Below are 11,377 nucleotides of genomic sequence, written 5' to 3'. Positions count from 1 at the left end.
TTAGAGAAGAACATAACATTACTCACACACACACAGGGACACACACACACACACAGGGACACACACAGGGACACGCTCACACACACACAGACAGGGACACAGACAGGGACACGCTCACAGACAGGGACACACACAGGGACACACACAGGGACACACACAGGGACACACTGACTTCTCTGCGTACACAGTGTGAGGCTGTGGAGAGAGGCCTAGTACAGGGTGCAGGCCAGCCTGATGAACATGTGGACGTGCCTGGAAGGAGGGGAATGTGGTCACATAGCCTGGCCAAATTAAAAACATCCACACAGAGAGAAGGAGAGGGGGGGGTACGAAACAGAGAGAGGTAGGGGAGGAGGAGAGAGACACCGAAAGGAAGAGGGGAGAGCCAGAGAGAGAGAGAGAGAGAGAGGAATCCCAGAGACAGAGAGATGTAGAGGAGGAGGAGAGAGACACCGAAAGGAGGAGGGGAGAGCCAGAGAGAGAGAGGAATCCCAGAGACAGAGAGATGTAGAGGAGGAGGAGAGAGAGAGAGAGAGAGAGAGGAATCCCATAGACAGAGAGATGTAGAGGAGGAGGAGAGAGAGAGACAGAGAGAGAGAGAGAGAGAGAGGAATCCCAGAGACAGAGAGATGTAGAGGAGGAGGAGAGAGACAGAGAGAGAGAGAGAGAGAGAGAGATGTAGAGGAGGAGAGAGACAGAGACAGAGAGATGTAGGAGGAGGAGAGAGAGAGAGAGAGAGAGAGAGATGTAGAGGAGGAGGAGAGAGAGAGAGAGAGAGAGAGAGAGAGAGAGAGACAGAGAGAGAGGGGAATCCCAGAGACAGAGAGAAAACAGCAGAATATGAAGAGAGAGAGCAGCTCTGAGCCCTGTTGTGATTGAGGGGTAGTTTGGCGGGTTGTACACTGCGTGTGATTTCGGCGTCCACGGGCCTCCTCTGTGTGTGTGTGTGTGTGTGTGTGTGTGTCAGCTCCATGCCAGCTCACTGGGTTAAATATAGCTACTGGGCAGCGATCCCAGACTGTATTAACAATATATACCACCACCACTTTAGATAATACTGACACCGGATAGCAGGGAGGGAGAGGGGGAGGGGATAGGAGGGGGAGGGAGGGTAGGATAGGGGGAGAGGGGGAGGGACACTGGAGAGGGAGGATAGGAGGGGGAGGGAGGGAGGGGAGGATAGGAGGAGAGGGGGGGAGGGAGGGTAGGATAGGAGGAGAGGGGGGATAGGAGGGGGAGGGAGGGGAGGATAGGAGGAGAGGGGGGATAGGAGGAGAGGGGGGATAGGAGGAGAGGGGAGGATAGGAGGGGGAGGGAGGGGAGGATAGGAGGAGAGGGGGGATAGGAGGAGAGGGGGGATAGGAGGAGAGGGGAGGATAGGAGAGGATAGGAGGAGAGGGGAGGATAGGAGGGGGAGCGAGGCGAGGATAGGAGGAGAGGGGGGATATTAGGAGAGGGGAGGATAGGAGGAGGGGAGGATAGGAGGAGAGGGGAGGATAGGAGGGGAGGATAGGAGGAGAGGGGGGATAGGAGGGGGAGGGAGGGGAGGATAGGAGGAGAGGGGGGATAGGAGGGGGAGGGAGGGGAGGATAGGAGGAGAGGGAGGATATGAGGGGGAGGGAGGGAGGGGAGGATAGGATAGGAGGAGAGGGGGGATAGGAGGAGAGGGGGGATAGGAGGATAGGGGGGATAGGAGGAGAGGGGAGGATAGGAGGAGAGAGGGGATAGGAGGGGGAGGGAGGGGAGGATAGGAGGAGAGGGGGGATAGGAGGAGAGGGGAGGATAGGAGGAGAGGAGGATAGGGGAGGATAGGAGGAGAGGAGGAGAGGGGGGATAGGAGGGGGAGGGAGGGGAGGATAGGAGGAGAGGGGGAGAGACTGGAGAGGGAGGAAAAAGTTAGGAAGAGAGGAGAATGGTAGAGAGGTAGAGTCAGAGGGGAGAGGAGAATGGTAGAGAGGTAGAGTCAGAGGGGAGAGGAGAATGGTAGAGAGGTAGAGTCAGAGGGGAGAGGAGAATGGTTGAGAGGTAGAGTCAGAGGGGAGAGGAGAATGGTAGAGAGGTAGAGTCAGAGGGGAGAGGAGAATGGTAGAGAGGTAGAGTCAGAGGGGAGAGGAGAATGGTAGAGAGGTAGAGTCAGAGGGGAGAGGAGAATGGTAGAGAGGTAGAGTCAGAGGGGAGAGGAGAATGGTAGAGAGGTAGAGTCAGAGGGGAGAGGAGAATGGTAGAGAGGTAGAGTCAGAGGGGAGAGGAGAAGACCATGAGGGGAAGAGGAAGGGAGGAGAGCAGAGGAACAGGGGGGGGGGGGGGGCAGAGAAGGAGAAGAGGAACACCTCAGTGGGACAGAAAATAAATGAAACTCAGCCACCCACACTCCATCCATTCTGCCAGGAGAGTGTGTGTGTCATTCCATACTAGAGTGCATGCCAAGGAGAGGAGTCGTGGGACAGATACCAACTCTGGCCTGAGCTTGTCTGTGTCCAGCGAAACACAGCACACAGTTATGTAAACCTGAATGTTTATATGCTGTGTAGACTGGTAATAAAGGGTTTATAACCCCTTTGTGAGTATTAACAGACTAGTTATAACCTGAGGGTTACACTACTGACCTACAACACACAGCTCTCCAGTTAGCTTCAACACAACACTGTGGAACGAGTGACACAGACAGACAAGGACAGGTGTGTAGACTGGAGGGACAGAGACCCCAACACAGACAGAGACAGAGAAGGTGTGCAGACTGGAGAGGAGAGAGACCCCAACACAGACAGAGACAGAGAAGGACAGGTGTGTAGACTGGAGGGACAGAGACCCCGACACAGACAGAGACAGAGAAGGTGTGTAGACTGGAGAGGAGAGAGAACCCAACACAGACAGAGAAGGTGTGTAGACTGGAGAGGAGAGAGAATCCACGCTCCGATATGAGCTGATGTAATAACAACATACACTGCCTAGATATCACTAGTTATTAGACCACTTGACAAGGCAAATAGCCTCCTGAGGACACGATCCCAGACATGGCAGTAGACTTCTTGCACCGAGGCAGTCTGCTCTCATCTCCAAAGAGACGGTCTCTCTCGCCAGACTCAGGGTTCAACGGCTGTGAGAAGAGACGACCACAGAGGAGACCTTCCTAAGCCTGTAATAGTGGTGGCTGATGGGTAAAGGCAGCATGAAATCCAAAGGGCTCCCTCCTCTCACTCTAATAGCTGCCTAATGTTTACCATAATTACAGGGGCTGTCGTGCCTCCCCACGGGTGTGTCTGGGACCTTATGGGGCGAGAGAGAGAACCTAGGCTCCATCTCAAATGGCACCCTATTTCCTATTTAGTGCACTACTTTTGACCAGATCCTATAGGGAATAGGCTGCCATTTAGGACACAAACCGTTTTGCGGGGCTCTACAGAGCGACCATCTCACGCGCACTTCTATACTATTCTACTGCACCTTAGTCCGTTCCGCTCTGACATCGCTCATCCATATGTATATAGTCTTAATTAATGCCTACTTATATGTGTGTATTGGGTCTACCTTGTGTCATTTGTTAGATATTATTTGTTAGATATTACCGCACCGTCGTAGCTAGAAACACAAGCATTTCGCGACACCGGCAATAACATCTGCTAATCACGTGTATGTGACCGATAAGTGACCGATAACATTCGAATGTATAGTTTTGTAAGCTACTGCCTGAGCCTTGGTTTGCAACATATAGAGTGAATACAGCCATCTAGCTGCCGCCTAGTAGTGGGTCTCTTTCTGGGCTCAGGCAGGGAAAGGGAGATAGAAGAGAGAGTGAAAAGAAATATATGAAACGGTGCTACTGTTTCCTTAAGAGCAGCTAATGGGCGGTTCGGTTAAACGTCCACACGAAGCGGTAGGTCGTTTTTCTATTGCAATCACCGCTGCCTCTCCGCGACATACGACTCTTAAAAACGGCGAGACGGAGGGGGGGAGTAGCGTTATCTCCTCCTTGTTTGCTACCTAGTAGGTTGCCTCCAGAAAGGAGAGCGCCAACGAGACACCACTTAGCATTTGAAAGGCATTTTGGCCCCGGCTACAACAAAAGGGCCTATGTCGTCGCATTCCGACTCGCTGTTGTAGAGGTGTGAATGAACAAGGAGAGAGATAATTGTCTCTTGGTTTCTCCTTTTCACAGAGGCTTATGGTTTTAAAGTCGTGATCCCAAAGACGGTTCACAACGCACAAATCAACACTCGTGCTACAGAGGACACCTCCCCCTCGGCTGGTGCTGACACATGCGCAGATCAACTGCTGGAGCGTCAATTATTATATTAAGATGTTTACATGCCCTAATAATCGGAAACATTAAAAACATATATTTAAAAAAATAAATAAAAAAATGGGTGTTTAATCGTTGTGTGGTTACTTCGATATTGACTTTACACCGATTTATGATAAAAAAGACTATTGCATAATCTGCCTACTGCCATAATCAGTTTAATAGCGAATTAATAGTGAACATAAACATACGATGTTTCATCATACAATCGGAATACACCGTAATGCATTGGTCATTGTCTGTTAATCTAGCTCTATCAAAAGCGAAAGTTATCTATCCACATAACAGTGTAGTATTAGACTATTCTATCATCACCCCGCTAAACTAAAGTTCAGACAGTAGCCTATAGGTTTATTACGTCCCTGTCGAGTAGCTTCTTGATTTATCAAGATGTCTAGTAGTCTAGTATGTTGTTATTCTGCGTCTGTTTCCCCCTCACACACCTTGACGAGACTGTCAAGTAGAAATCACGACTGGAGACATATTTGGGCTACTATAGTACTCTCAACCGTTATGAGATTCATATTTGAAGTACAGCTGGAAATGTGCTTTACTGTTATTAACAACTGGAAAATGCTGGCATCAATGTGATCAACCGTGGGCGAGAATGGCTGCTGAGCAGGAAAACAATGTTGCAACAAGTTTCCGCAGAGAAAAATGTAACAGTTAAACTACCAAAGACAAAACAACTCGTGTGGAACTTCGTCCGACAGTTTAAAAGTAATCCGCATATCAAGTAGTCCCCCCGAAAACGTGTTCAACCAACTAACTATGGACACTCTCCGCAGTTAGCTTCCTATGCTAACTATGGACACTCTCCCCAGTTAGCTTCCGATGCTAACTATGGACACTCTCACTAGTTAGCTTCCTATGCTAACGCTAACTATGGACACTCTCCCCAGTTAGCTTCCGATGCTAACTATGGACACTCTCCCCAGTTAGCTTCCTATGCTAACACTAACTATGGACACTCTCCCCAGTTAGCTTCCTATGCTAACACTAACTATGGACACTCTCCCTAGTTAGCTTCCTATGCTAACGTTAACTATGGACACTCTCCCCAGTTAGCTTCATATGCTAACTATGGACACTCTCCCCAGTTAGCTTCCGATGCTAACTATGGACACTCTCCCCAGTTAGCTTCCGATGCTAACGTTAGCCTGGGCTAAAAGCAAAACAGCAGCATTGCTCTCAAAAGGGCTCCCACAGTCGGAAAGAGATTTTATGAAAATACAACAAGGCGCAAAGTTAGTTGTTGGCTACAAAGAGGGAAGTGAGTGGATTGTGTACTTTGTAAACACAAGCGCTTGTTGGCACACTGTTTTGAAACAACCGTAGAGTGAGTTCAAAGCAGTTCACTGAAGCGCAGTTACAAGAATGATCTCAACTTTTCCGGCGGGGGCGAAGGAGATGTAGCCCAACTTAACGGGGGTGTGGGGGGGGGGTAGTGTGTGTACTATGTAGAGTAGACTAAAACCACGGGCATCTTGGCCCGGTGACCGTGTCTTTAACTTACCGCTATAAGTGTGTTGTTCCTCTGCTCCGTCGAAGACGCCGACTCGGGGTCTTGCTGTTTACTCTGATGCTTGCTGTTGGCAGACTTCTTCGCCCTCTGCTCCAGGCTCCGCTGGTAGAGACTCACCGTCTCCCTCCGCTCGAGCTCCAGCTGCTCGGCGTGGGCTTGCTGGTAACGGTTCTCACAGTTGACATGGTGCCGCCTGCACCCTTCTATCCTCTGCCGTAGTCTCTCCACGACCGTGCTGTGTTTGGGTATGCCCACGTTGTTGGGGTTTACACCCGGATTCATGCCACTCGCCATGGCATTGTTGTTGATGCAAATGTTACTGCCGTTCGCGGCAGCGGGGGTTGCAAAGTCCCCCATCATTCACCCGAAATGATAGTATTTTGGACTAAGTTTTGATTCCCCTCAAGCCTCAAAGTAGTCTCTTCGTCTTCTAGGATAAATGTTACTGGGAAACGGGAGATGGTAGTTAGATTAAATGACGAACAAGACGGACCGGGTGATTCAAATGACCGTAAGGACAGTAAACAAACGGTGATCGGTGTTGATTCTTGTTCCCTCCTTCGGGACAGGACGCGGAGGCTCCACCATTCAACACGGTTTTCAAATATCACCTTGTCCCGTCCATGAAAAACACCGATAACAATATCCCATAGCCCAGCACGAAGGCTTCAAGAGCGAGCAAGCTGGTCCGTATAAATCAACACATCAACCGCGGCCAGACTATTAGCAAAGGTAATAAGTCCATAGGAAACAACCGGATATTAAGCTACAGGCGATCATCACTGCCTCCGATTCCCACTCACACACATAACAGACCGACGCTGCCTCGAGCTCGCCGTTGTTTTATTATGTTGTCCTTTGTGAAAAAGTTTTGCTGTTTGAACCGAAGGGGCTCCGGAGTTGCTCCGTGAACTTGCTGCATTTCATTGGTTTGGTCGGTAAAAATCCTTAAGCTGAACGTGAAGAAGAGTTGTCGTGATAGGGAACCGGGTCCCGTGAACTGGTGCACAGCGAAATCCTGAAGACACCCGCGGTGGCCGTGATCTCTCGGCTGGTCGCTAGTAGCTGTTCGCTGCCACCATCACAATCATCAAGACCTATCCTCCTCCATGCCAGCGGAGCGATATCAGGACGAGAGTTTAGTCAAAACCAGCTAGAGGCTGTGAGTAGCCCAACGGCACAGAGGAAAACCCGGAGTGGAGTGTGCATGTTCCAGCCACGCCGGATCAGTAACCAATAAACAGTTGAATGAAAGCAGAATACATTTAGACCTAGTGGCCGGTCACTGTACTTACCATCAGGCATTGCAACGTCAAAGCATGGTTGTCGCTCACATATATATATATATATCTAGAGGCAATTCAAATGAAAAGTCAAATCGAAGTGTATTGGTGGTGACACATGCTTAGCAGATGTTATAGTGTAGTAGTGCAATGCTTATGTTTCTAGCTCCCAACAGTGCAGTAATATCTAACAATATAAAACAATACACTCAACACTAAAAAAGTAAAATCATGTAATGGAGAAATATTAGTATGAGCAATGTCAGAGTCCGGAATATAAATATATATATATATATATGATAGAACATAGATATGGACAGTATATGGATAGAATATATAGTATATCTGTAGAATATATAAAGTATAACTGTAGAATATGTAGTATATCTGTAGAAAATATAGTATATCTGTAGGATATATAATATATCTGTAGAATATGTAGGATAGAATATGTAGTATATCTGTAGAATATGTAGTATATCTGTAGAATATGTAGTATATCTGTAGAGTATGTAGGATAGAATATGTAGTATATCTGTAGAATATGTAGTATATCTGTAGAGTATGTAGGATAGAATATGTAGTATATCTGTAGAATATGTAGGGTAGAATATGTAGTATATCTGTAGAATATGTAGGGTAGAATATGTAGTATATCTGTAGAATATGTAGTATATCTGTAGAATATGTAGTATATCTGTAGAATATGTAGTATATCTGTAGAATATGTAGGATAGAATATATAGTATATCTGTAGAATATGTAGTATATCTGTAGAATATGTAGTATATCTGTAGAATATGTAGTATATCTGTAGAATATGTAGGATAGAATATATAGTATATCTGTAGAATATGTAGTATATCTGTAGAATATGTAGTATATCTGTAGAATATGTAGTATATCTGTAGAATATGTAGGATAGAATATATAGTATATCTGTAGAATATGTAGGGTAGAATATGTAGTATATCTGTAGAATATGTAGTATATCTGTAGAATATGTAGTATATCTGTAGAATATGTAGGATAGAATATATAGTATATCTGTAGAATATGTAGTATATCTGTAGAATATGTAGTATATCTGTAGAATATGTAGTATATCTGTAGAATATGTAGTATATCTGTAGAATATGTAGTATATCTGTAGAATATGTAGTATATCTGTAGAATATGTAGGATAGAATATATAGTATATCTGTAGAATATGTAGTATATCTGTAGAATATGTAGTATATCTGTAGAATATGTAGGATAGAATATATAGTATATCTGTAGAATATGTAGTATATCTGTAGAATATGTAGTATATCTGTAGAATATATAGTATATCTGTTGAATATGTAGTATATCTGTAGAATATGTAGGATAGAATATATAGTATATCTGTAGAATATGTAGGGTAGAATATGTAGTATATCTGTAGAATATGTAGTATATCTGTAGAATATGTAGTATATCTGTAGAATATGTAGGATAGAATATATAGTATATCTGTAGAATATGTAGTATATCTGTAGAATATGTAGTATATCTGTAGAATATGTAGTATATCTGTAGAATATGTAGGATAGAATATATAGTATATCTGTAGAATATGTAGTATATCTGTAGAATATGTAGGATAGAATATATAGTGTATCTGTAGAATATGTAGGATAGAATATATAGAATATCTGTAGAATATGTAGTATATCTGTAGAATATGTAGTATATCTGTAGAATATGTAGTATATCTGTAGAATATGTAGGATAGAATATATAGTATATCTGTAGAATATGTAGTATATCTGTAGAATATGTAGGATAGAATATATAGTGTATCTGTAGAATATGTAGGATATAATATATAGAATATCTGTAGAATATGTAGTATATCTGTAGAATATGTAGGATAGAATATATAGTATATCTGTAGAATATGTAGGATAGGATATGTAGTATATCTGTAGAATATGTAGTATATCTGTAGAATATGTAGGATAGAATATGTAGTATATCTGTAGAATATGTAGTATATCTGTAGAATATGTAGTATATCTGTAGAATATGTAGGATAGGATATATAGTATATCTGTAGAATATGTAGTATATCTGTAGAATATGTAGGATAGAATATGTAGTATATCTGTAGAATATGTAGTATATCTGTAGAATATGTAGTATATCTGTAGAATATGTAGTATATCTGTAGGATATATAATATAACTGTAGAGTATGTAGTATATCTGTAGAATATGTAGGATAGAATATGTAGGATAGAATATATAGTATATCTGTAGAATATGTAGTATATCTGTAGAATATGTAGGGTAGAATATATAGTATATCTGTAGAATATGTAGTATATCTGTAGAATATGTAGCATATCTGTAGAATATGTAGAATATCTGTAGAATATGTAGCATATCTGTAGAGTACGTAGAATAGGATATGTAGTATATCTGTAGAATATGTAGTATATCTGTAGAATATGTAGTATATCTGTAGAATATGTAGTATATCTGTAGGATATATAATATAACTGTAGAGTATGTAGTATATCTGTAGAATATGTAGGATAGAATATGTAGGATAGAATATATAGTATATCTGTAGAATATGTAGTATATCTGTAGAATATGTAGTATATCTGTAGAATATGTAGTATATCTGTAGAATATATAATATAACTGTAGAGTATGTAGTATATCTGTAGAATATGTAGGATAGAATATGTAGTATATCTGTAGAGTATGTAGGATAGAATATGTAGGGTAGAATATGTAGCATATCTGTAGAATATGTAGTATATCTGTAGAATATGTAGCATATCTGTAGAATATGTAGTATATCTGTAGAATATGTAGTATATCTGTAGAATATGTAGTATATCTGTAGAATATGTAGTATATCTGTAGAATATGTAGTATATCTGTAGAATATGTAGGATAGAATATGTAGTATATCTGTAGAATATGTAGGATAGAATATGTAGTATATCTGTAGAATATATAGTATAACTGTAGAATATGTAGGATAGAATATGTAGTATATCTGTAGAATATGTAGTATATCTGTAGAATATGTAGCATATCTGTAGAATATGTAGTATATCTGTAGAATATGTAGTATATCTGTAGAATATGTAGTATATCTGTAGAATATGTAGCATATCTGTAGAATATGTAGTATATCTGTAGAATATGTAGTATATCTGTAGAATATGTAGCATATCTGTAGAGTATGTAGGATAGAATATGTAGTATATCTGTAGAATATGTAGTATATCTGTAGAATATGTAGTATATCTGTAGAATATGTAGTATATCTGTAGAATATGTAGCATATCTGTAGAATATGTAGTATATCTGTAGAATATGTAGTATATCTGTAGAATATGTAGTATATCTGTAGAATATGTAGTATATCTGTAGAATATGTAGGATAGAATATGTAGTATATCTGTAGAATATGTAGGATAGAATATGTAGTATATCTGTAGAATATGTAGTATATCTGTAGAATATGTAGCATATCTGTAGAATATGTAGTATATCTGTAGAATATGTAGTATATCTGTAGAATATGTAGTATATCTGTAGAATATGTAGTATATCTGTAGAATATGTAGTATATCTGTAGAATATGTAGTATATCTGTAGAATATGTAGTATATCTGTAGAATATGTAGTATATCTGTAGAATATGTAGTATATCTGTAGAATATGTAGTATATCTGTAGAATATGTAGCATATCTGTAGAATATGTAGTATATCTGTAGAATATGTAGTATATCTGTAGAATATGTAGTATATCTGTAGAATATGTAGCATATCTGTAGAATATGTAGTATATCTGTAGAATATGTAGGATAGAATATGTAGTATATCTGTAGAATATGTAGGATAGAATATGTAGTATATCTGTAGAATATGTAGTATATCTGTAGAATATGTAGCATATCTGTAGAATATGTAGTATATCTGTAGAATATGTAGTATATCTATAGAATATGTAGTATATCTGTAGAATATGTAGCATATCTGTAGAATATGTAGTATATCTGTAGAATATGTAGGATAGAATATGTAGTATATCTGTAGAATATGTAGGATAGAATATGTAGTATATCTGTAGAATATGTAGTATATCTGTAGAATATGTAGCATATCTGTAGAATATGTAGTATATCTGTAGAATATGTAGTATATCTGTAGAATATGTAGTATATCTGTAGAATATGTAGTATATCTGTAGAATATGTAGTATATCTGTAGAATATG

General features: G+C 41.2%; 1 protein-coding gene across 1 annotated transcript in view; it reads right to left on the bottom strand.

The window, feature by feature from the left end:
• The window catches only part of LOC110517176 (mastermind-like protein 3), a 307,782-nt gene extending 300,757 nt beyond the window's left edge, over positions 1-7,025 (bottom strand). Inside the window, exon 1 of the mRNA XM_036971891.1 lies at positions 5,817-7,025. The gene's annotated coding sequence lies outside the window, so the exon portion shown is untranslated. The remainder of the gene's footprint in view (positions 1-5,816) is intronic.
• Positions 7,026-11,377: the final 4,352 nt, after the last annotated feature.

Source organism: Oncorhynchus mykiss, unplaced genomic scaffold (genome assembly GCF_013265735.2).
Source record: "Oncorhynchus mykiss isolate Arlee unplaced genomic scaffold, USDA_OmykA_1.1 un_scaffold_85, whole genome shotgun sequence".
Taxonomy (NCBI): Eukaryota; Metazoa; Chordata; class Actinopteri; order Salmoniformes; family Salmonidae; genus Oncorhynchus; species Oncorhynchus mykiss.
This window is presented reverse-complemented; position numbering and strand designations above follow the sequence as displayed.